This window comes from Cebus imitator, unplaced genomic scaffold, assembly GCF_001604975.1.
Source record: "Cebus imitator isolate Cc_AM_T3 unplaced genomic scaffold, Cebus_imitator-1.0 Scaffold8, whole genome shotgun sequence".
NCBI classification, from domain to species: domain Eukaryota; kingdom Metazoa; phylum Chordata; class Mammalia; order Primates; family Cebidae; genus Cebus; species Cebus imitator.
In genome coordinates, this window is record NW_016107323.1 from 2,637,608 (window position 1) to 2,661,569 (window position 23,962).

Consider the following 23,962-nt stretch of genomic DNA (forward strand, 5'->3'; position numbering starts at 1 on the left):
TGAGAACACCTGTGGTCTGAGGTCCTAGCGCTCTTTAATTACAGACCATTCATTCATCACTGTGATTGAAAACAATTGTGGATTTAGACAGAGCTCAAACCCTTGCCCTGTCACTAATTTACTGAGCAGCCTTTGATAGGCAACGTATTCTCCCCGAACCTCAATTTACTCACCCTGATGGAGGGAAAATAATAGTATAAGACACATCGTGTTTTGGATATAGTGATTATCTTAAATTCTTATGACAAAGTTGAATCCAGCTCTGCCACTCTGTTACATGGGTAGTCGCTGGCAGGTTTTGGATATGAAGATGATAAGCTCTGATTTGCTATTTAAAAAGACACCCCTGATGCCCTATGGGAGGTCAGAGTGGACACCAGGGGATCAGATAAGTGGCTACTGATCCCCTGATGTCCACTCCCCTAGTGCAGGCATGGAATGACGGTGGATCAAGATAGAAGTGAGGTAGAGGATGGAGAAATAGGCATTTCTGGGTTGTTGTAAAGATTAGTGTTTATTAGGAACTTAATAAACAATAGTTAATTTAATAATTATCATTATAGTTATGACTTTCGTCCTTAATAACACTTGTCAATTGCAGAAATGCATTTGGAAATATGGCAAAAGCATGCACATTTTTGTTATTTATGATGCATTAAATAAATTCCCATATAGTGCTTACTATGTACTTGGCTCTATACTAAGAACAGTCAGAGTTCCCCAGAGAAACAGTCCCAAAAGGAGATAGATAGAGATTAGATAGATAGATAGATGATAGATGATAGAGAGATAGAGAGAGATAGAGAGATGAATTGGCTTACATGATTATGAAGATTAAGTCCCAAGATTAGCAGTCAGCAAGGTGGAGACCTGGAAGGACCAATGGTATAGTTGCAGTCTGAGGCCAAAGACCTGAGAATCAGATTCAATTGATGGTGTGAGTTCCAGCCTGAGTTTAAGTCCAAGCATCCAAAGAGCTGATGGGCTAAGTGTTAGTCAGAGTCAATCTGAAAGCAGGAAAAGGCTGAGGTCCCAGCTTGAAGACAAGCAGAGAGAGAATTCTCCCTTTTCAGCCTTTTTCTTCATTAAGGCCTTCAATGGATTAGATGAGGCCCACCCACATTGTGGGTGACAGTTTGCTTTACTCAGTCTGCCAATTCAAATGTTCATCTCATCTAGAAGCCCCCTCACAGACACACCCAGAACAGTGTCTAACCAAATATTGGGCACCCTGGGGCCCAGTCAAATTGACATATAAAATTAACCATCACGACACTTTACACTCATTGCTTACTTAATACTCCTAACACGTCTAGTATCCATCTCCATTTACAGAAAAGGAAATAAAGGCTCAGAGATGTCACACAGCTAGTAGATGGCAAAAGTGGGTTTCAACCCCACATAGCTTAGGTCAATATTAAACCTGGGAAAAAAAAGGGCAATTCTTAGAACCAGTTTGTGACCAACTCTGTTTTTATGCCTCCTGCAGTAAGTAACTGGCTTGGAATCTCCTGCCAGGGGATGGAACGAAGCTCCTGTACAGCATTCAGTTGCCTCCTCTATACCGCAGGGCCATTTAAGGCACACCTATTTTGATAATGATTATATGAACATTTGAACTAATGGGCATTTGGATTAAAGGTATCTTGGAAAACTTCTTGTAGTTCTTTGGGGTATATGGTTTCACCTCCAATCAAAACTTAATAATGAAACAAAACAAAATTAAAAAAAATCTAAAACTGCCAAGAGCTCAATTAGTCAGGGCAGACCTTACAATACCAAATCAGGTTGTGTGCGCACTGGAGGAAGCCTGATAAGAAAACACCGCCTAGGATGATTTCTAATTGGCAGCGAGAAAAGAGCCTGAGAACAATAGCTCGGCGGTGCCAAGTCCCTTCACATTTCTCACTAAATCAATGTCTTTTCCCCATCCGGAATGCTCTACCCTTCTGTTGACCCACCCATTTATATAATGACCTTTGGGACTTGGCTGAAAAGTTAGCTCCTGCTAAATGCCTTTCCCACCTAGCATCAATGTGCTTGGAGTTGACGGATGGAATCCTTACTCTTTCAGTGAGGGTCTGTTGGGTATCAGACCCTCAGCTAGCTGCTGAGAACACAGTGGTGGACTAGACACCATTCCTGACCTCCCAGAGCTCAGAACTTTCTGTGATGATGGAACTATTTTATGTCTGTGTTGCCTTTCATAGAAGCCACTAGCTGTGTGTGGTATTGAGTGTGTGAAAAGTGGCTAGTGCAACTGAAACATTGTTTTAAATTTTAATTTTGCTTAATTTCAATTGAAATAGCCACAGGGGGTAAATGGCTACTGTATTGGACAGCACAGATCTAAAGCAAATGTCTGATAATCAAGAAAGGACTGCAGCAACGTCTTCAGGAGCTGCGATGGAAATCTGTAACAGGAGATTGAGGGAGGAAACCAAGGTTTGCTGCTCAGCTCTCCTGGGCAAAGTTAATGTCATTTAGAGCAGCAGTTATTTGTGCAGAGCCTCTGGACTCAGCTACCTGCATTCAAATTCAGGTGTTTTTTTTTTTTAATCTCTTAATTCCATGATTTGAGGCAAATTACTAAAATCCTGTTTCACAAATGATGAGTCTCAGTCTCAGACTCACCAAGGCCGAGGGGAGTGGAGCTGGAGAGAAGGCAGGTCCAGGATGTGGCCAATCTCCCATCAGCATGCATGGCAAGGTCCACACACCATTAATTGAAATGGCTCTCCTTGCTGAGAATCACATTCCAGCCACACTCCCCATGTGGCTCATTCCTATCGCTCACTGGCATGTATATGCCCTCGCTTCAAAATAAAATTGTTCTATTTTTAAAATTTCATTACAAAATATATTACTGACCATTATTAAGAAAAATACAGAAATTGTGAAAAATTATAAAGAAGAAATCACAAATTCTACCAACTGGAATTTCAGGAATCTGGTGAATATGCAAATAGTTCTATTTAAAGATATGTACATTTACATAAGTGAGAACATGGTATACATTATGCTCTGTAATTGCTGCTTCACTCAATAATTTACTGTGAACATTTTCCTGTGTTAATGTAGAACTTCATAAGCACTTGGATGACTACTTAATATTCTTTTGTACTACTGAGATAGATACTTAGATTGTTTATAATGTTCCCTGGTCTTAAAACATTGTGTGATGAACATATGTTCTTATGTGCTTGTGCAATGATTTTCATACGATACATTATCAAATGGGGAATTTCAATGTCAAAAAATACATTAAAAGTTTTGATGGTTAATATCTACCCTTCAGAAAGTGCTTACTGATGTATGCTCTTTCATAGCTCATGAGACTACCCCTTTCCCAACATCTTGTCCAAAATTAGGTTTTGTCAATCTTGCTAATCTTTCATAGTCTGATGGGTATGTGCAACCACTTAATATTTTTTAAAATCTGTAACTCTTTTTAATTGTTGATTTGAATATCTTTATGTTTATTTGCCATTGTTTTTCCTCTTTGAATTGCCTATTTTTATCTTTGTCATACTTTTTGTATTACTATGCTCAGCTTTTCCTATTGATTCTGACAGCTCTTTATATAACCTAATTTATTTGTTCATTTTTGGTTTTGAGACAGAGTTTTGCTCGTGTTGCCTGGGCTGAAGTGCAGTGGTGTGATCTCAGCTCACTGCAACCTCTGCCTCCAGGTACGAACGATTCTCCTGCCTCAGCCTCCTGAGTAGCTGGGATTACAGGCACCCACCACCATGCCCAGTTAATTTTTGTATTTTTCGTAGAGACCAGGTTCCACCATGTTGGCCAGGCTGGTCTTGAACTCCTGACCTTAGGTGATCCACCTGCCTTGGCCCTCCAAAGTGCTGCGATTACAGGCGTGAGCCACTACTTCCCACCTTTGTAAACTTATTTAGCCATTTCTTGAACTCTGAGCAATAAAATCTATGTCTTATTTGTTATTAAAAGAGAATTTGAAGTGTGGTTGATAGTATTAAAGCTCATAAAACGGGGTCGTTTTAATAAAGAGTGTTCGAAATTACTTAGGAGAGATACCTAGGTTCTTCATTTCAAGAACATATGACAATTAGGTTCTTAGTTTTAAGTCTACATTTCCTGGAAACCAAGCCAAAGAAGGACACTGATTGTTTTACATTTTTCATAGTTTAATGAAAGCAAAGATGGAAGGAATTTTCTTTCCTGACCCTAATTCCTAGAAAGAATCTTCCTGAAGAAGTCTTGCGTTAAGAGAAGACAAGCCTGCGTCCTGCTGGTTCACTATTCTGCAAAATGCTCTACATATGAAGGAGGGAATGACTGACCCAGCACAGTCCTGGGGTACAACTTTATGGAGTGTCCTCCAACTAGGACACAATGTGACAGCAGTGGCCCCTGGAACACATGCACGAATGAAAGAAGTCCCATATGGGGATCGTTTCCCTTGTTCTTAGGTTGTGATTGTGGGACCAAAGGTTTTAGAGCTGAGAATCAGGAGACCAGGGTTTCAGCCTCCACTTTGCCACATATGACTTGGAGACCTGAGGCAGCTCACAACCTCTCTTGGCAGTCATCCATGTTCTCTGGCCATTTAACCCAGGGCCCACCAGCTAAAGGAGACCAACTTTAACCTGAACTTTCATTCCTGTTTTCAGTTGGTTCCCAAAGTTTCAGCCTCTCCCCACCTTCTGTCGGTGAGCTCCTCCGTAGTTTCATCATGGGGCATCTTGAATTTCTTGACCTCTGCAGTTTGCCTCTGCTTCTGCACCTCCCAGTTCCTGGATCACTTCCCTCTGGGAACGTCTGCAAAATCTGACTCTCCTTTATAGTCAATTACTTTTCTCAGCTCTATGAGCAGCCACTTGCTGCCTTGGAAGATGTGCTTCTTTGTATCCCTCTTAAGTGATGGCTCTTTATTCTCAAATCTTCCACATACTGCCAGGTCTGGAGGTGGGCTGATAAAAATCTTGACCCTTTGAGCTACATTCCTCCTAAGTAAATAATTTTCTTCTTCATTTTTGCCAGCTACTGGCCTCTTGGACATTCCCTAAACACATTGACATCTTGTTTACTATCTTTCCTTCTCAAGTCCTGACTTGTCTGGAATGATTTCAGTTCCTTGCTCTTCCAACTTCCACTGATTTCTTTTCCACTCCACGTGTGCATGTGTCTTCACAATAGAACAATTTATAATTCTTTGGGTATATACCCAGTAATGGGATTGCTGGGTCAAATGGAATTTCTATTTCTAGGTCCTTAAGGAATCCCCACACTGTCTTCCACAGTGGTTGCGCTAATTTGCACTCCCACCAACAATGTAAAAGTGTTCCTATTTCTCCACATCCTCTCCAGCATCTGTCTCCAGATTTTTTAATGATTGCCATTCTAACTGGCATGAGATGGTATCTCAATGTTGTTTTGATTTGCATTTCTCAAATGACCAGTGACGATGAGCATTTTTTCATGTTTGTTGGCCACATAGATGTCTTCTTTTGTAAAGTGTCTGTTCATATCCTTTGCCCATTTTTGAATGGGTTTGTTTGTTTTTTTATTGTAAATCTGTTTTAGTTCTTTGTAGATTCTAGATATTAGCCCTCTCTCAGATGGGTAGATTGCAAAAATTTTTTCCCATTCTGTTAGTTGCTGGTTCACTCTATTGATTGTTTCCTTTGCTGTACAGAAGCTCTGAGTTTAATTAGATCCCATTTGTCTACTTTGGCTTTTTTTGCCATTGCTTTTGGTGTTTTAGCCATGAAGTCCTTGCCTATGCCTATGACCTGAATGGTTTTGTCTAGGTTTTCTTCTAGGGTTTTTATGGTGTTAGGTCTTATGTTTAGATCTTTAATCCATCTGGAGTTAATTTTAGTGTAAGGTGTCCGGAAGGGGTCCAGTTTCTGCTTTCTAAACATTGCTAGCCAGTTTTCCCAACACCATTTATTAAACAGGGAATCCTTTCCTCATTGCTTGTTTTTGTCAGGTTTGTCAAAGATCAGATGATTGTAGATGTGTGGTGTTGCTTCTGAGACCTCTGTTCTGTTCCACTGGTCTATGTCTGTCTTGGTACCAGTACCATACTATTTTGATTACTGTGGTCTTGTATAGTTTGAAGTCAGGCAGCATCATGCCTCTAGCTTTGTTCTTTTTGCTTAGGATTATTTTGGCTATGCAGACTCTCTTTCGGTTCCAGATGAAGTTTGAAGTGTTTTTTTCCAGTTCTGTGAAGAAGGTCATTGGTAGCTTGATGGGGATAGTGTTGAATCTGTAAATTACTTTGGCCATTTTCACAATGTTGATTCTTTCCAATCATGAGCATGGAATGTTTTTCCATCTGTTTGTGTCTTCTCTTATTTCATTGAGCAGTGGTTTGTAGTTCTCTTTGAAGAGGTCCTTTACATCCTTTGTTAGTTTTATTCCTAGGTATTTTATTCTCTTTGTAGCAATTGTGAATGGGAGTTCAGTTTGATTTGGCTCTCTTTAAGTCTGTTATTGGTGTATAGAAATGCTTGTGATTTCTGCACATTGATTTTGTATCCTGAGATTTTGCTGAAGTTGCTTATCAGTTTCAGGAGATTTGGGGCTGAGGTGATGGTGTCTTCTAAATATACAATCATGTCATCTGCAAATAGAGACAATTTGGCTTCCTCTTTTCCTAATTAAATACACTTTATTTCTTTTTCTTGCCTGATTGCTCTGGCTAGAACTTCCAATACTATATTGAATAGGAGTGGTGAGAGAGGGCATCCTTGTCTAGTACCAGATTTCAAAGGGAATGTTTCCAGTTTTTGCCCATTCAATATGATATTGGCTGTGGGTTTGTCGTAAATAGCTTTTATTATTTTGTGATACGTTCCATCAATATCTAGTTCATTGAGGGTTTTAGCATAAAGCCTGTTGAATTTTGTCAAAAGCCTTCTCTGTATCTATTGGGATAATCATGTGGTTTTTGTCTTTAGTTCTGTTTATGTGGTGAATTACATTTATAGACTTGCATATGTTGAACCAGTCTTGCATCCCTGGGATGAAGCCTACTTGATCATGATGAATAAGGTTTTTGATGTGCTGTTGCAGTCAGTCTGCCAGTATTTTATCGAAGATTTTTGCATCAATGTTCATCATGGATATTGGTCTGAAGTTTTCTTTTTTTTGTTGTGTCTCTGCCCGGTTTTGGTATCAGGATGATGTTGGTCTCATAAAATGTGTTGGGGAGGGTTCCCTCTTTTTGTATTGTTTGTAATAGTTTCAGAAGGAAGGGTACCAGCTCCTCTTTGTACGTCTGGTAGAATGTGGCTGTAAACCCATTTGGATCTGGGCTTTTTTTAGTTGGTAGGCTATTATTTGCTGCCTCAACTTCAGCTCATGTTATTGGTCTATTCAGGGCTTCGACTTCTTCCTCGTTTAGTCTTGGGTTAGTGCAAGTGTCCAGGAATTTATCCATTTCTTCCAGATTTACTGGTTTGTGTGCATAGAGTTGTTTGTAGTAATCTCTGATGGTATTTTGTATTTCTGTGGAATTGGTGGTGATGTCCCTTTTATCTTTTTTTATTGCATCTATTTGATTCTCTCTCTTTTCTTTTTTATTAGTTTGGCTAGCAGTCTATTTTGTTGATCTTTTCAAAAAACCAGCTCCTGAATTTGTTGATTTTTTGAAGGTTTTTTTGGTGTCTCTATCTCCTTCAGTTCTGCTCCGATCTTAGTTATTTCTTGTCTTCTGCTAATTTTGAATTTTTTTGATCTTGCTCCTCTAGCTCTTTCAATTTTGATGATAGAGTGTCCATTTTAGACATTTCCTTGCTCCTCACGTGGGCATTTATTTCTATGAATTTCCGTCTAGACACTGCTTTAAGTGTCCCAGAGATTCTGGTATGTTGTGTCTTCATTCCCTTTGGTTTCAAAGAACACCTTTATTTCTGCCTTCATTTCATTGTTTATCCAGTTGGCATTCAGAAGCCAGTTGTTCATTTTCCATGAAGTTGTGCGGTTTTGAGTTAGTTTCTTAATCCTGAGTTCTAATTTGATTGCACTGTGGTCTGAGAGGCTTTTTGTTATGGTTTCCATTCTTTTGCATTTGCCGAGGAGTGATTTACTTCCAATTATGTGGTTGATTTTAGAGTAAGTACAATGTGGTGCTGAGAAGAATGTATATTCTGTGGATTTGGGGTTGAGAGTTCTGTAAATGTCTATTAGGTTTGCTTGGTCCAGATCTTAGTTCAAGTCCTGGATATCCTTGTTGATTTTCTGTCTCATTGATCTGTCCAATATTGACAGTGGAGTGTTAAAGTCTCCCACTATTATTGTGTGGGAGTCTAAGTCTCTTTGTAGGTCATTAAGGACTTGCTTTATGTACTTGGATGCTCCTGTATTTAGTGCATATATATTTAGAATATTAGATCTTCTTGTTGTATTGATCCTTTTTACCATTATGTAATGCTCTTCTCTGTCTCTTTTGACTTTTGCTGGTTTAAAGTCCATTTTATCAGAGACTAGGATTGCCACCCCTGCTTTTTTTTGCTCTCCATTTGCTTGGCAAATCTTCATCCATCCCTGTATTTTGAGCCTATATGTGTCTTTGCATGTACGATAGGTCTCCTGAATACAGCACACCAATGGTTCTTGGCTTTTTTTTTTCCAATTTGCCAGTCTGTGTCTTTTGACTGGGCATTTAGTCCATTTACATTTAAGGTTAATATTGCTATGTGTGAATTTGATCCTGCCATTTTATTACTAGTTGGCTATTTTGCCCTTTGGTTGGCATAATTTCTTCATTGTGTTGATGGTCTTTACCATTTGGTTCTTTTTTGCAGTGGCTGGTACTGGTTTTTCCTTTCTATGTTTAGTGCTTCCTTCAGGAACTCTTGTAGGGCAGGCGGTCTGGTAGTGACAAAATTTCTCAGCAATTGCTTGTCTGTAAAGGATTTTGTTTCTCCATCACTTATCTTAGTTTGGCTGGATATGAAATTCTGGGTTGAAAATTCTTTTCTTTAAGTATGTTGAATATTGGCCCCCACTCTCTTCTGGCTTATAGGGTTTCTGCCGAGAGATCTGCTGTGAGTCTGATGTGCTTCCTTTTGTGGGTGACCTGACCTTTCTCTCTGGTTGCTCTTTGTATTGTTTCCTTTGTTTCAACCCTGGTGAATCTGAGGATTATGTGCCTTGGGGTTGCTCTTCTAGAGGAGTATCATTGTGGTGTTCTCTGTATTTCTTGTATTTGAATGTTGGCCTGCCTTGCTAGGTTAGGGATGTTCTCCTGGATAATATCCTGAAGAGTGTTTTCCAGCTTGGATTCATTCTCCCTGTCATCTTCCAGCATACTGATCAATTGTAGATTAGGTCTTTTCACATAATCCCATGTTTCTTGAAGTTTTTTGTTCATTTCTTTTCACTCTTTGTTCTCTTTTCTTGCCTTCTAGTTTTATTTCACTGAGTTGATCTTCAATCTCTGATATCCTTTTTTTGCTTGATCTATTTGGCTATTGAAACTTGCATATGCTTCTCGAAGTTCTTGTGCTGTGTTTTTCAGCTCCATCAAGTTGTTTATATTCTTCTCTAAGCTGGTTATTCTAGTTAGCATTTCTTCTAACCTTTTTTCAAGGTTTTTAGTTTCTTTGCATTGGGATAGAACATGTTCCTTTAACTCAGAGAAGTTTGTTATTACCCACCTTCTGAAGCCTGCTTCTGTCAATTCATCAAATTAGTTCTCTGTCCAGCTTTATTTCCTTGCTGGTGAGGAGTTGTGATCTCACGGTGAGGGAGAGGCATTCTGGTTTTTGATGGTTTCCTTCTTCTTGCGCTGGTTTCTTCCCATCTCCTTGGATTTATGTAGTTTTGATCTCAGGTAAGTGCTTGGGGAGGCAGCCTTTCCTTTGCCTGCCTGCAGAGGTGCTGCTGGGCTGCCATGTATTCAGTGGAGCTGCTGCACCTTTTGTTTACTCAGGAAAATTAGGCTGGCTTCTGCAATGGCGGCTTCCCTTCCCCTCTGCCGAGCTCAATCGTTCCTGGTTGCTCTCTAACTGATGTTCTGGGTGCGAAACTCTGGAGTGAGAGTTTTTTAGCCTGCTGGGCTTTGTGCAGCGGTGAGGGGAACCCGTCCTGCTGTATGGGCCATTTCCCTGTTTTCAGTTCCCCTTCTTTCTGGGGGAGGGTGGCTCCATCCAGCTGGCTTTCTGGCTTTTGTGTCAGCCAGTGATTCCACCTAGATCTATGCTGACAGCCCCGGCGCTGGCCGAAGTTGCTGTTCTGCCCTGTTCAGGCAGCTGTCTGAGGGTTTTCAGCCTGGTGAAGATCTTCTGTTCTCTGGGTTGTAGAGGGCTTGGGTGGAGCACTATATGAACTGAAGTCTCAGAGTAGGAGATCCCCCGGTCCTCTAGTCAGTTGCACCCACCGCCTGGGTGAGGCAGTGCCCCACCTTGTCTCAACTTGTCCTATTTGGTTTATACCCACTGTCCAACCAGGCCCACAAAATGAACCTGGTACCTCGTTTGGAATTGTGGAGACCATTCGGCTTCTGCGTCTCTCTCTCTGGGAGCTGCTTTCCAGATCTCCTTCTTATTCGGCCATCTTGAGATCCCCTGCTCCTCTACTTTGCATCTCACCTAGAACCTGGATGAATCCAAACATTTGATTTCAAATTCAAATGACTGTGTACTGCTAGAAAAACAAAACAAACAAACAGATAAAACAGACACAACAAGGCAGAGGAACATCATTGTGAATTCATAGTTAACAACCGCAAAGTGATCAGTTGATTCTTCCATTTTTTACAGTGACCATTGCAAATCTTCCACTCTCTCTTCACACTGCATGAGGAGGTGACTCCTCTCATCTCAGGCCATGCTTCCTTCCTATGTTCTGTGTCCTCGCCCTTCCTCCATCCTCAGGAGCCATATGTGTTGGTCGCCTATGGGTTCAGCTTCCCTGCCTCTACTGAATCCTTCCCACAGTCATTTAAATATGCCCAGATCTCTATCATTTCAACAACCACCATTTAAAAAAAATATTTTTCTTTGGTCCAATGGCCCCTCTGGTTACCACTGCAGCAACTGATGTATCACAGCTGCATAAGTGTGTATAAAAAAGAAACTCAACTCTTACCTTACACAATACACAAACCTTAAAATAAGGGCTAAACTGAAGTCTGTTTTGTATATGTATGTATATATATATATATATATATATACATACACACACATATATAAATTTATGTATGTATGTATAAATCAGACATATATTTAATTTATGTATGTACATAGGATTCCACTTTCCTTCAACAGTGATTGGTCAGGGACAGGCCCCAATCCAAATTTTTTTCCCCTGATTTTATATATATGTATGTGTGTGTGTGTGTGTGTATTTTTTTCAGGGAAATTACATATGTATCTCTCTCTCTCTCTCTCTCTCTCTGTGTGTGTGTGTGTGTATATATATATATATTCAGGGAAAAATGTGGGTTGGGTCCTGTCCCCGACCGATCACTGCTGAAGGAAGGTGAAACCCTATAGTCCAGCCTGGCTAACCTGCCCACCTTTGCAGTGATAAAAGGTGGGACAGTGTACGGTGCATGAATTGCAATGATTCCAAGGTCATCAGAACCACATGGAATGGAATAAGTATTCCCCCAAGGAAAGGGGGTTTCTGGGAAGACAAAACACCAGGTATCCACTTCAGTTATTTTTATAGACTCCTGAATCATAGATTTGAGAGAGATCTTACAGATTATTTTGTCTGTCCTCTCAATTTTAAAGATAAGGAAACAGACTTTAAAGATAAGGAAAAGAATTGTAAAGACCGCACTAATTTATTCATTAGTTAATTCATCAGTGCTATGCTTTGCAGATGTAACCATGGCCAAGACAATCATAATACCAATCTCTAAGAAACATTTTGTCCTGCAGGAAAAGTCAATAGACGAGCAAACAGCTGATCACAATACAGCATGGTGGGTGTTACTGGAGGAGTAAGAATGGGAGTGTTTGAGAGCACATAAGAGGAACTACTAACCCAGTTTGGAATGCCCTATATGAGGAAGGGATATCAAAACTCAGACCGAAAGAATGGGTATATTAGCTAAGATAATGCCAGCTGCTGTAACAAACAAACCCCCACATCCCCACATTTCACTGTCATGACTGAAGTTTACTTCTCATTCATGGAACTGCCAATGTATTTGGTTTGTGAATGGCCTTCCTCACAGTGATTTGGGGATCCGGGCTCCATCCATCGTGTAGCTACATCATCTCCTAGGACCTTGAAGTCCTTTACTTCCAGTTGGTAGTTGAAAAAATAGGGCAGAGAAGGCATACCTGCCTCTTAACCACTGTGCCCAGAAATAGCTACATATTTACACTCACATTCCACTGGGGACATCTAGTCACAGGGCCCACTTGGATGCAAAGGGCTTGGAAATATAGTTGCTGACTTGGTAGCCACATGCCAGCAATAACTGCACTCTGGGAAAGGTGAAAATGAAGCTTTAGTGTCTCTGACTCAATGAGTTAGCCAAGCAATGAGAAAGAGGCTTGGCATTTTAGCTGAAGGATGGCACATTTAAAAAAGTCCCAGAGGCAAGGAAAAGCCGGGCCCAATGTGAAGGTTGCCAGATTTATGCCACATTTAACCAATAAAAATAGCTGGGTGCAGTGGCTTACACCTGTAATCCCAGCACTTTGGGAGGCCAAGGCAGACAGATTGCTTGAGGTCAAGAGTTCGAGACCAGCCTGACCAACATGGCGAAACCCTGTCTCTACAGAAAAAAAAAAAAAAGAATTAGACTAACATGGTGGTGTGTACCTGTAATCCCAGCTACTTGGGAGGCTGAGGCATGAGAATTACTTGAGCCTGGGAGGTGGAGGTTGCAGTGAGTCAAGATCATGCCCCTGCACTCCAGCCTGGGTGACAGAGCAAGACTCAGTGACTCTCTCTCTCAATCTCTCTCTCTATATATATATATATATATATATATATATATATATATACACATACATACTTTTAAAATTTAAATTTGACAAATTTAAATTTATTTAATTTTTATCCCAAATAATGTTTTGGGATAAATGTGGCCCAAACATTTCATGGGATATACTTATACTAAAAGTTATCCACTGGCTATCTGAAAGTTACAGTTAAGCTGGATCCTGTATTTCACCTGGTTATCCTACATTTAGGGAAAGAGCAAATGGTTCAGAATGACCAGAGCATAGAGTTTGGGTGGGAGGGAATCGGAGATTATGAAGATGAAGAAGTAAGCACAGACCAGGCTTGGGAAGGTTCTATTAAGCCATACTGAAAACTTTATTTTGATAGCAGAAGGGGCCATGAGAGTATTTTAAATAAGGGACAGGGTGTGAGTCATGCTCAGACTTGCGTTTTAGGAAACTCCAGGGGTGGTGAAAAATATGGATTATAGTGGAGGTAATAGAAGGGGTGACCAGAGCCAGAGAATGTTGGCCAAACCAGGGGCCAAACCCAGGTCTCCAAGACTGAATTCATCAATGCATGATGTTGCAGGGTGCTTGGAAGTAGTTTAGAATAGTGGGAACAGCACTGGGTCTGGAGACTGTGGGTCCAATTCTGAATAGCCGGGCAGCTCCAGGCCTCACTTCCTTATCTCTAAGTTCCTCCAGAGCTCTAGAATTTGACCTATTCCTGCAGAATGAGTCTCCTCTATCTCTGCCTTCTGGCTTCTTCCATACTCAGACACTGAAAGTCTGAGAATCTCACAGTTACAAGTCAGACTGTGCCGGGCTCTGGTGCTTATATAACTGTCAGAATCTTTACCATGTTTTTCCTCCATCAACAGTTTGGTGCTATCAGCTCTAGCTTCCACTGGCAAATCCATCACATTAAGCCAAAAGAAGTCACACCTGCCAGGCCCAAGCTGTTTATCTCAATAATTTCCCCGTATAAAGCACAAACAGGGGACTATTTATTTTCCTTCCTGACATACATAAGGCTGCTAAAAGTCTGAGCGCACTGGCAGTTTACGTGAAGCTAACCTTAATTGCATACTAGAGAGCCATAAAAGGAAGATCAGGGCCTCATTAGCTAGGGACCAATTTTACATTTTTCTCCTCTGACTAAAACTGTTTAAAAATGCGGAGTACTATCTCACTCCAGCCAGACATAAATTTCAGTGTTGTCAAAATGCCCTTGCTGAATTCCAACTTTTCTTGAAAAGCTTGAAAATGTTCAGTGTGTCAACTTGGATTACAGAAACAAAATGTTATATCTTTCTTGGTTTCCCCCCAACCCCAAATGAATGAAGCTCTCTCTCATATAGACAGTGACCCAGAGTATGTGATCCCGATCAATTTTATTTTTTATGATTCAGGATTAATCAGAAATAGTTTCACCCCTTCTCGTGCAAAATTTTCCTGGCCTTCCTGTTATCGCAGGGCACCTATGCTGTGTCAGGGATGCTGATATCAGTTCACTTTTGTGTGTCGTGTCTCCACATCCACAATTGCAGCCAAAATGTCTACCACTTCCATAACCTTCCCCTGCCCAGCAGCAGGGCTGAAGCTCAATGCTCCTTCCCTGAGTCACATAGCATCTCTGGTAGCTCCCAAGCTGCCCATTGGCCACAGTCACCAGAAAGCATCACTCTGCAATTTGGCTTCTGCTTCAGCTCCCCTTTCCTTGGCCAGTGCCTGCTCAGGCTATTAGGAAAATTCTCCTTCCTCTTCTACTGGTAATGCCATCATTGTTCATGTCAGGCCCACCCCTAGCTGCTGCCAGGAGGGAACTTGGTCATACTCCTAGAGTCAGAGTCTTCACATCTCTATGTTCCACTTTGCCACTGAGCCCCCAAAGCAGCTTTGCTTGTGCCCAGCATCTCACTAAATCCTCATCAGCTTCCACTCCATCTTTCTTCCTCATTGGGTGCCCAACCGGGCTAATAGATCTGAATCGTGAAGAAGGTCCTCCAGCTTTGACATTTCCTTTCTCGTCTCATTCTTGCTTCTTATTTCCAGCAAACTTCTCTTTCCTGGGTGATATGGTTTGGCTGTGTCCCCATCCAAATCTCACCTTGAATTGTAGCTCCTATAATCCCCACAAGTTATGAGAGGGACCTGGTGGGAGACCATTGAATCATGGGGTGGTTCCCCCATGGTGTTCTATTGGTAGTGAATAAGTCTCATGAGATCTAATGGTTTTATAAGGGGAAAGTCCTTTGTTTGGTTCTCATTCTCTCTCTTGCCTGCTGCCAATGTAAGACGTGCCATTCACCTCCCGCCGTGATTGTGAGGCCTTCCCATCATGTGAATCTGTGAGGCCTTCCCATCATGTGAATCTGTGAGTCCATTAAATCTCTTTTTCTTTATAAATTACCCAGTATTACACATATCTTTATCAGCAGCGTGAAAATGAACTAATACCCTAGGTATACATAAAATTAAAATGTAAAACTTTCCATCTTCATAGCCATAAACTGAGGCTTCCATCTATATGGATGAAGTGTAACTGATGGCTAACACATAGGCAGCACATGCCAGTCACTGCTGTAAGTGTTTCTCATGTAAAAATTCATTTCATCTTCACATCAACCCTAGGAGGTAGGTGGTATTGTTACACCTACTATAGATCATATAGATAAGGAAACTGTATTAGTCAGCATTTTCTAGAGGGAAAGAACTAATAGGATAGATATATTGTATTAGTCAGGGCTCCCTAGAGGAACAGAACTAATAAGATCTATCAATCTATCTGTCTATCTATCTATCTAGATATAGATATATGGGAGTTTATTAAATATGAACTTACATGATCACAAGCTCCCACAATAGGCTGTCTGAAAGCTCGAGGAGCAAGGAGAGCCAGTCCGAGTCTCAAAACTGAAGAACAAGGAGTCCAATGTTTGAGGGAAGGAAGCATCCACCATGAGAGAAAGATGTAGGCTGGGAGGCTGGGCCAGTCTTGCTTTTCAAATTTTTCTGCCTACTTATATGATAGCCTTGCTAGCAGCCGGTTAGATTGTGCCCACCCAAATGAAGGGTGGGTCTGCATTTCCCAGGCCACGGACTCAAATGTTAGTGTCCTTTGGCAACACCCTCGTAGACCAGGATCAATACTTTGTACCCTTCAATCCAGTCAAATTGACACTCAGTATTAACCATCACAAGTCCACCGGTTGTCAACTTGATGTGAAGTCAATAAATCTTATGTCACAGGGCAAAAGAGAAAGGAAATAAAATGAAGATATTTTCTTAGTCTAAGTGTACACATGGACAAACATGTTTTTAACAAAAGAAGGAAGAAATAGTCATGGCAATTACATTCTTCATTTCTGTAGCTGGTCACATGGTCATAGCAGTATTGATGCTAACTTCTATTCTACCCATTCTGTATTTCCTTTGTCTTCAGTAAGCATCTCAGCAGGTCATGTTTTGTTTTGTTTTCCTGGTGGAGTGACTCAAACCTTCATTGCTGAAGGGTCTGGGCCATTTGTAGTCCTGCCTGGATTGGGCTGTTATAGTTCTTCATTGACGTTAATCACAGAGCATGGTAATACTAAGAGACTCCCTAATGGATCTCCTGTATTCCATGCATATTCTTCTTTACCTCTGTTGTGGAGTAATAGATTGATTTCCTCTTGGTAGTCAGGGCCAATCACCACAGCCAACACTGTAACTCCATTCTTAGCCTGTTGACTTAAAGGCAAGAGGAGCCGAAAGTGTCCAGGTGGCAATCTTAACTTCCAGTTAATGGAATTGTTGTGTGTCTCCAGGTGGCAGTGTTCCTCCCTCTGGAACTAGGACCTCTAGGCCAGCAGAGTGTAATGTCATGGCAACAGGAAGTAAAAAATTTGCCTAGTGGATCACTAGGGTGATGGTGAGTGGTGCCACCTCCACTTCCACCCCTTGATTCCTGGACTCGCGAATCCTGGCTATGGGAGAAACAGTACCATATATTGGATGCTGATTCAGAGCATACACAACCTTATGAAGAACTTTGCTCCAGCCCAGTAAAGTATTGTTGCCTAGTTGGCATTGTAATCATGACTTCAAAAGGCCATTCCACCATTCTATCAGTCCAGCTGCTTCAGGATGATAGGAAACATGGTAAAACTAGTGAATTCCTGCTGCACTTCTTTAGCTGTAAAGTGTTTGCTTCTAGACTAAAGTCCCAGCAGACCCCTAGATGTTAGGTTGAGTACATGATCCATGAGGAGGTGTGCTATACTCAGAACTGCTTGAGTTTTCTAATTTATGTCCACAGAAATCTAGAGAACAGGCATGGGACTGGATACTAACGCTGTGGGATAATGGTGGAAGGAACATAGAGTTGGATTAGGCTGAATTTTTTGATTTGAACCCAATAAGTAGGGACTCTGCATTTCATGTTGCAGCTCAGGGAGTTGAAAAAGGTTCTAATAGTTTATTTGCTTGGTTAGCTGAAATATGGATTAAAAGATGACCCACTGTGAGCAAGCTGGGAATGCCTGATCGCCCTTGGTTTAATGTAGAGGAAGGGATCCAAAGGCTTATTCATTCCCATGCCTGTTCTCCAGATTTCTGTGTATGTACATTAGAAACCTCAAGCAGTTCTTTTTGAGTGTAGTGCACCTACTCATGGGTGCCACTCTCAACTTCACCTCTAGGGATCAACTGGGACTTCAGTCCAGTTATAGGTCTAGAAGCAAGCAGGGGTGTTGGGGGTGGCTCCTGAGAAGAATCAACTATATCTTGCCTGGCAACCACCTCAGGGGAGGCCATCATTGTTGCCTCAGGCAGCTCAGGGTTTATCTCTTTGGACAAAGGTGGAAGGTCTGATGGCAGCATGATTCTGGGAGGAGATGTTGCCACCTCTGGAGGTGGGGAAGCTGTTTCTTCTGGCAAATAAAGTTCATCAGTGTTTACAAATTTAGTGTCCCCAGCTTCATCAGGGTCCTCCCACACGTCCCCATTCTAAGTTTCAGGGTCCCATTCTTTTCCAATCAACGTCCTCACTTTAACAGTAGACACTTGGTGAGGCTGTGCATACACCTTTCATTGCAGGTCAGCCACTTGCATGATAAGAGCTCGTGTCCATTTTTCCACAATTTCAGCTCTTTCTCTACAGGAGATGGGATGGTCACTCAGGGCAATTTTAGCATATGTGAGGCTCAATATCTGCTTCTGAAGCTGGTAGATAGAATCCCTGAGTTCGTCATTTTTTTTCATCACTTTGGCCGCTGAACTTAGGAGCAACCAACCAGCTTCATTATGTTCCTTGGTTCTCCACATATGGTCGCAGGTATTACATATCGAGTCACTAGGCTCCTTGCCTCTCACAAGTGATGAATCAGAAGTGTCAAATGCATTTATTTTGCGTAACTCTCTGAACGGCTCTTGCCAAGTACTATCAGTGTTCTCCACACTATTAGAAGTAGAGTTTTTAGTATTTTTGGTTCTAATAATTTTAAGCAGCCAATTCCAAAAACCCCCAAACCAATAAAAGAGCTGCATCCTTAATATTCTGTTCCTCTAGAACCATTCCTGGTACCAAAATGTGTTTTAATCAGCATTCCCTAGAGGGAAAAAACTAATAGGATAGATAGATATATATCAAAGGAAGTTATTAAGTACTAACTTACACAATCACAAGATCCCACAATAGGCTGTCTGCAAGCTTGAGGAGCAAGGAGAGCCATTCCGAGTCTCAAAACTGAAGAACCTGGAGTCCAATGTTTGAGGTCAGGAAGCATCCAGCATAGGAAAAAGAGGTAGCCTAGGAGGCTAGGCCAATCTGGACTTTTTACATATTTCTGCCTGCTTATATTATAGCTGTGCTGGCAGCCGATTAGGCAGACCCACCAAATTAAGGGTGGGCCTGCCTTTTCCAGCCCACTGATTCAAATGTTAATCTTCTTTGGCAACACCCTCACAGACACGCCCAGGATCAATACTTTGTATCCTTCAATCCAATCAAGTTGACAGTCAATATCAACCATCTCTCTCCCTCTTACACACACACACACACACACACACACACACACACACGTGTGTGTGTGTGTGTATATATATATGTATGTGTGTATATATATATATATATGTATATATATATATGGGAGTTTATTAAGCAATATTAACTCACACAATCACAAGATCCTACAATAGTCTGTCTGCAAGCTGAGGAGCAAGGAGGCCAGTCTGAGTTCCAAAGCTGGAGAACTTGGAGGCTGATGTTCAAGGGCAGGAAGTATCCAGCATGGGAGAAAGATGTAGGCTGGGAGGCTAAGCCAGTCTAGCCTTTTCACGTTCTTCTGCCTGCTTTTTATTCTGGCAGCACTGGCAGTTGATTAGATTGTGCCCACTCAAATTACGAATGGATCTGCCTTCCCCAGCCCATTCACTCAAATGTTAATCTCCTTTAGCAACATCCTCACAGACACACCCAGGATTGATACTTTGCCTCTTTTAATCCAATCAAGTTGACACTCAGTATGAACCATCACAGAAACCTAAGGTAGAAATGTGTAAATCACCCAGTGTGGACGTGGCAGGTTCATGTTTGTGCTGATAAACATCATGCTAAATATGTGACTGACTATCCACACCATGTTATTTACTGACTCGCAGATACTGTAATGGGGTGGCTATAGGGGGTGAGGCAGCTATTAACTACACTAATAAATCACAACCAGCAAATTCCAGATTGTACTAAAGTTCTTTGAGAGAGGTAATACTGTTCCCATTTTATTGGTGAAATGACCAAAGCACAGGAAAATTAAAAACCTCAAAGTCAATGAACTGAATTTGAAGCATCCAGGCTTCAGCCAGGCACACCTTACTGCAGAGCTGGAGCTCATGGCATTGTACTCACCACCTTCCTTCCTAAGGTAGATCATTCTGTGTTCCTCCTTTAACAACTGTGTGACACATAACGCAGCAAGTTCTTCATGGAGAAGCTAAGATTTAGCAGATTCTGGGAATGGAAGATGGGACACGAGACCTGGAGCAGAAGGACTGGCTCAGGAGCCTCGTTGTCATGGCTTCCTTGCTGTTGACTTTGGGCAAGTGCCTTCAGTTCTCTGATTTTCATTTGTCAAATGGAAATTTGTTCATTTGCCCAAACAAGACAAAGAGAGAAGGAGGGAGGGAGGGAGAGAGAGAAATTGTATAGCATGAAGAAAGTAGATTCTGGAGTCTGATTTTGTGAGCTCAAATCCTGGGACTTGGGAGAAGAGCGATGACCCCAGTAGGTCACCAAATGTCTGTCAGCCTCAGTTTCTCCATTTGGGAAGGAAGGATAATATCAGGGCCCACCTCAAAGCTTTACAATTAGAAGTAATAATAAAATAGCACATGTCAAGCCCTCAGTTCCCAGAGTTTGGCACGGAGTCAGCAGTGTACAAAGGGCAATTATTTTTATTAAATCAACCTCCATCCCCTGGGGCCCAGTACGTGTTAGGCACTGCATGTAGAACACTTACTGAGACAAATGAAGACAAAACCCTGTCTTATTGGCCCCCTATCTCTCAGGAGAGCTGAGGAAATCAGCAGAGTAATATTTTATGCAATGTGGAGCTGGATGTTTTTGCTGCTTTGCAGGACTATGGGTCAAATGCAGATGTGGAATGGAGCAGGGTAGAAAATATATTTAGAAGGAGCACTGAGTGAGTAAAGAAGCTTGAATCCTACACTTTGTTTGGCCAGTAAGAAACATGTGACCCTGGGCAAGTCATGTCCTTTCCCAACACTGTAACTCCTTGCCTCCTAAATGATGAGGTTGTACAAGAAGCATTTTAAAAGTCTCTTGCAACTGTAACCCTCTCTGATTCTGTGTTGTAGCTTTAGCTGGAGTCTTTGAAATTCTCAAAGTTATTTTGGGTAAATTCTTTATTTCTTTCTTTATTTTTGATTCAGGGCCTTGCTTTATTATCCAGGCTGGTCTCAAACTCCTGGCCTTGAAATGTCCTCCTGCTTCAGCCTCCGAAAATGCTAGGATTATAGGCATGAGCCACCACACGTGGCTTGTTTGACATACATCCATAACAAACTTTTTTAAAAAAAGGATTGAGATTTGCCTTTTCTCCTCCATGTAGAGGACTTCACCCAATCTCAGCGATCTAGGGTTTCTTACTAGTAGGTTGGAGCTGGTAGAGGTTTTGCTCTGTTCGTTGGTACCAGTTAGCATACAAATAGGACCTAATCCCAGGAGAAGGGGACTCAACACTGCCAGGGATTTTCTTTGTTGAGAAACATGCTATTTAATCCTTTTTGTTATTCCCATTCTCATCTGCTAAAAACTAGCAAGGCCCCATCACCCTGAGGGCCCTATGAGTTTTAGAAGCTCGCCCTGGTACTTGCTGTCCTCCTCAGGGAAGCTGCCAGTGGGCCCAGAACTCCTACTAAGTTTGCGTCATCACAGTCATAGCCTCAAATTACTACTTGGTGACCTTCTGGCCTTCTGACCCTCAGCTCTTCGCTGACTGTGCAGGCCTCAGGTGGGCGAGGGAAGGGTGTTGATATCTGGCTTAGGAAACACCCAGGCCAAAGGAATGTTTCAGGATCCCTGAGAATGCTCCTTTGTCTCCTTTTCCCCTTCTCATTCTCTTGTTTTCTGCTGTCTCATCTCTCTGGGAGTCAATCTACCTTCTCTACCCCTTTTACAGTCAAATTGTTTGGTGTCACATCCAGAAACGCAGAACAATGCTGTGGTGCTTCTCGCTCTTCAAAGGATCTGAACTACAAGGTATTTTCTTTCCTGTTGATGTAGTTTGGCTGTGTGCCCCACTCAAATCTCATCTCAAATTATAATCTGCACATATGGAGGGAGGAACCTCTAATCTCCACATGTGGAGGGAGGGAGGTGATTGGATCATGGGGGTGGTTCCCCTCATGCTATTCTCTTGATAGTGAGTTCTCACGAGATGTAGTGGTTTTATAAATGGCAGTTTCCCATGCCCTCCTGTCTCTTTCCTGCTGCCTATTGATAAAGGTGTCTGTTTCTCCTTCTGCCATGATTGTAAATTTCCTGAGGCCTCCCCAGCCACGTGGAACTGTGAGTCTAGTAAAGCTCTTTCTTTTATATATTTTCAGTCTGGGGTATTTCTTTATAGCTGTGTGAAAATGGACTAATACATTGGCGTATTCTAATTTTGTTTTTTTCCTTTGTCTTTATTTTAATCTACAAAGTGTAAGGAACACCAGCTTTGGAGACAGAGACCTTGGTCCTGAATTCTGAGAGCTGTATGCTGTGTGACCCCAGGTGGGGTACTCAACTTCTCTGAACCTTAGTTTTCTCAGCTCAAACATGACATCGTCTACATTCATACTGGAGTGATTGCCTTCTAACTTGCCCCCCCATACCACCATCCCAGGGCAGGTGGGTGGAGCTTTAATAAATGAAGCAAATCTTGCCAAATCGTATTACAGTTCTGTTCACTAACCATTTGTGGCTTTTCAAAGCATTTAAAATAAATCCCAAACTCCTTTTCAGGGTCCGTGAAGCCCTGCATGACCTCACCCTGCATTGTGCTCCCTTCACTCACTAGGTTCCCTAGGATCCCTCCTGCCCCAGGGCCCTTGCACGTGCTGTTCCTTCTGCTCAGAAGAGCCTCCCTCATAGTCTTCATCTGGCAGGTCCTGCAGACTCTCAAACCTCAGCTTAAATGTCCCCTCTTCTAATAGACCTACCTTGACCCCCTCCCAATCAAATTTGGTGACTCTGCTTGTATTTTTCCTTTTTTAAAAATTGATTAATTAACTAATTTTTATTTTTGAAAATTGTGGTAAAATATACATCACAAAATTTATCATCTTAATTATTTTTAACATACAGTTCAGTGGCTTTACTGTTGTGCAACCATCACCACTATCTATCTGGAGAAGTTTTCTTCATTGTTTGAAACTGAAACTCTGTACTGATTAAACAATAACACCCCACTGCTCGCTCACTCTCCAGCTCCGGCTAGCAACCATTCTACTTTCTCTAAGAATTTTACTATTTGATTCCTTATTGATATGGTTTGGCTGTGTCCCCACCCAAATCTCATCTTGAATTAGAATCCTCATAATCCCCATATTCCCCATGTGTTGGGGATGGACTCATTGGGAGGTGATTGGATCATGCATTATATTATTAACACATTTTCATGCATTTTGAGGAGTTTTGCAAAAGAGTCAGTCTTCTTCCCTTCCTACCTTCAAAGCTAGGGGAGAGTTTGAAATGCATATGATGTTGAAGGAGTAACTAGGGAAGGTGGAACCTTAAAACTGATGCTGACTAATCCCTTCATGCCTTAATAACATGTGGGCCATGCAGTGTTACTAAACCTTCCCTCTCTCCTCTTTTCCCTGGGAGAAGTGATCCCCATCTTCCCATCTTTCCTCCGAGGACCTAGACGATGGGTCCTATAGGTTATGAGTTCTTTCGCCTTTCCCTACCTAATTTAGATGTGATCCCAATTGCAGAGAGATCAAAATATCCCTAGGTTTAGCTAAGTCTATCATCTGGTGCTTTCCACACCTGGCAGAGATTCTGTCTTAGAAACTATTGACATGAATCCTTTGGGGAATAGACTTCTGGGAATTTAGCAAGGTCACATAGCAGGCTGTCCCTGCAGAACCCCTAAGTCCAGGTTGTCACAATGTTGGGATGTTGTCTACTGAAAAGAAAGAGCTCCCTAAACTTGAATTTGAGTTTGACTGGAGCTTGGTTTGCCTTACTGATACAGTTTTGAGGAAGGCCTGGTGTTTCAGTGACATTCAGAGTAAAATTCATCGGTTGATCAATGTCTATTAACAGCTCAAATATTTGTTGTTAGCTTTTGTTTGGGGTTAGTGAAAACTAAATGCAATCGCTTATTATTTAACTAAAAGTTACTGGTAATATTAGGGATATTCACATGTCCAAATCGATTCCATTGTGTATAGGTAAAAAAAATTGGCTTTTCATTAAAAAATTGTATGACTTTTTTCTGGTTACATGGTTTATATATGTTCATTATAAACAAAAATAAAATATCAAAATGATCTGTAAGCCCACCAAT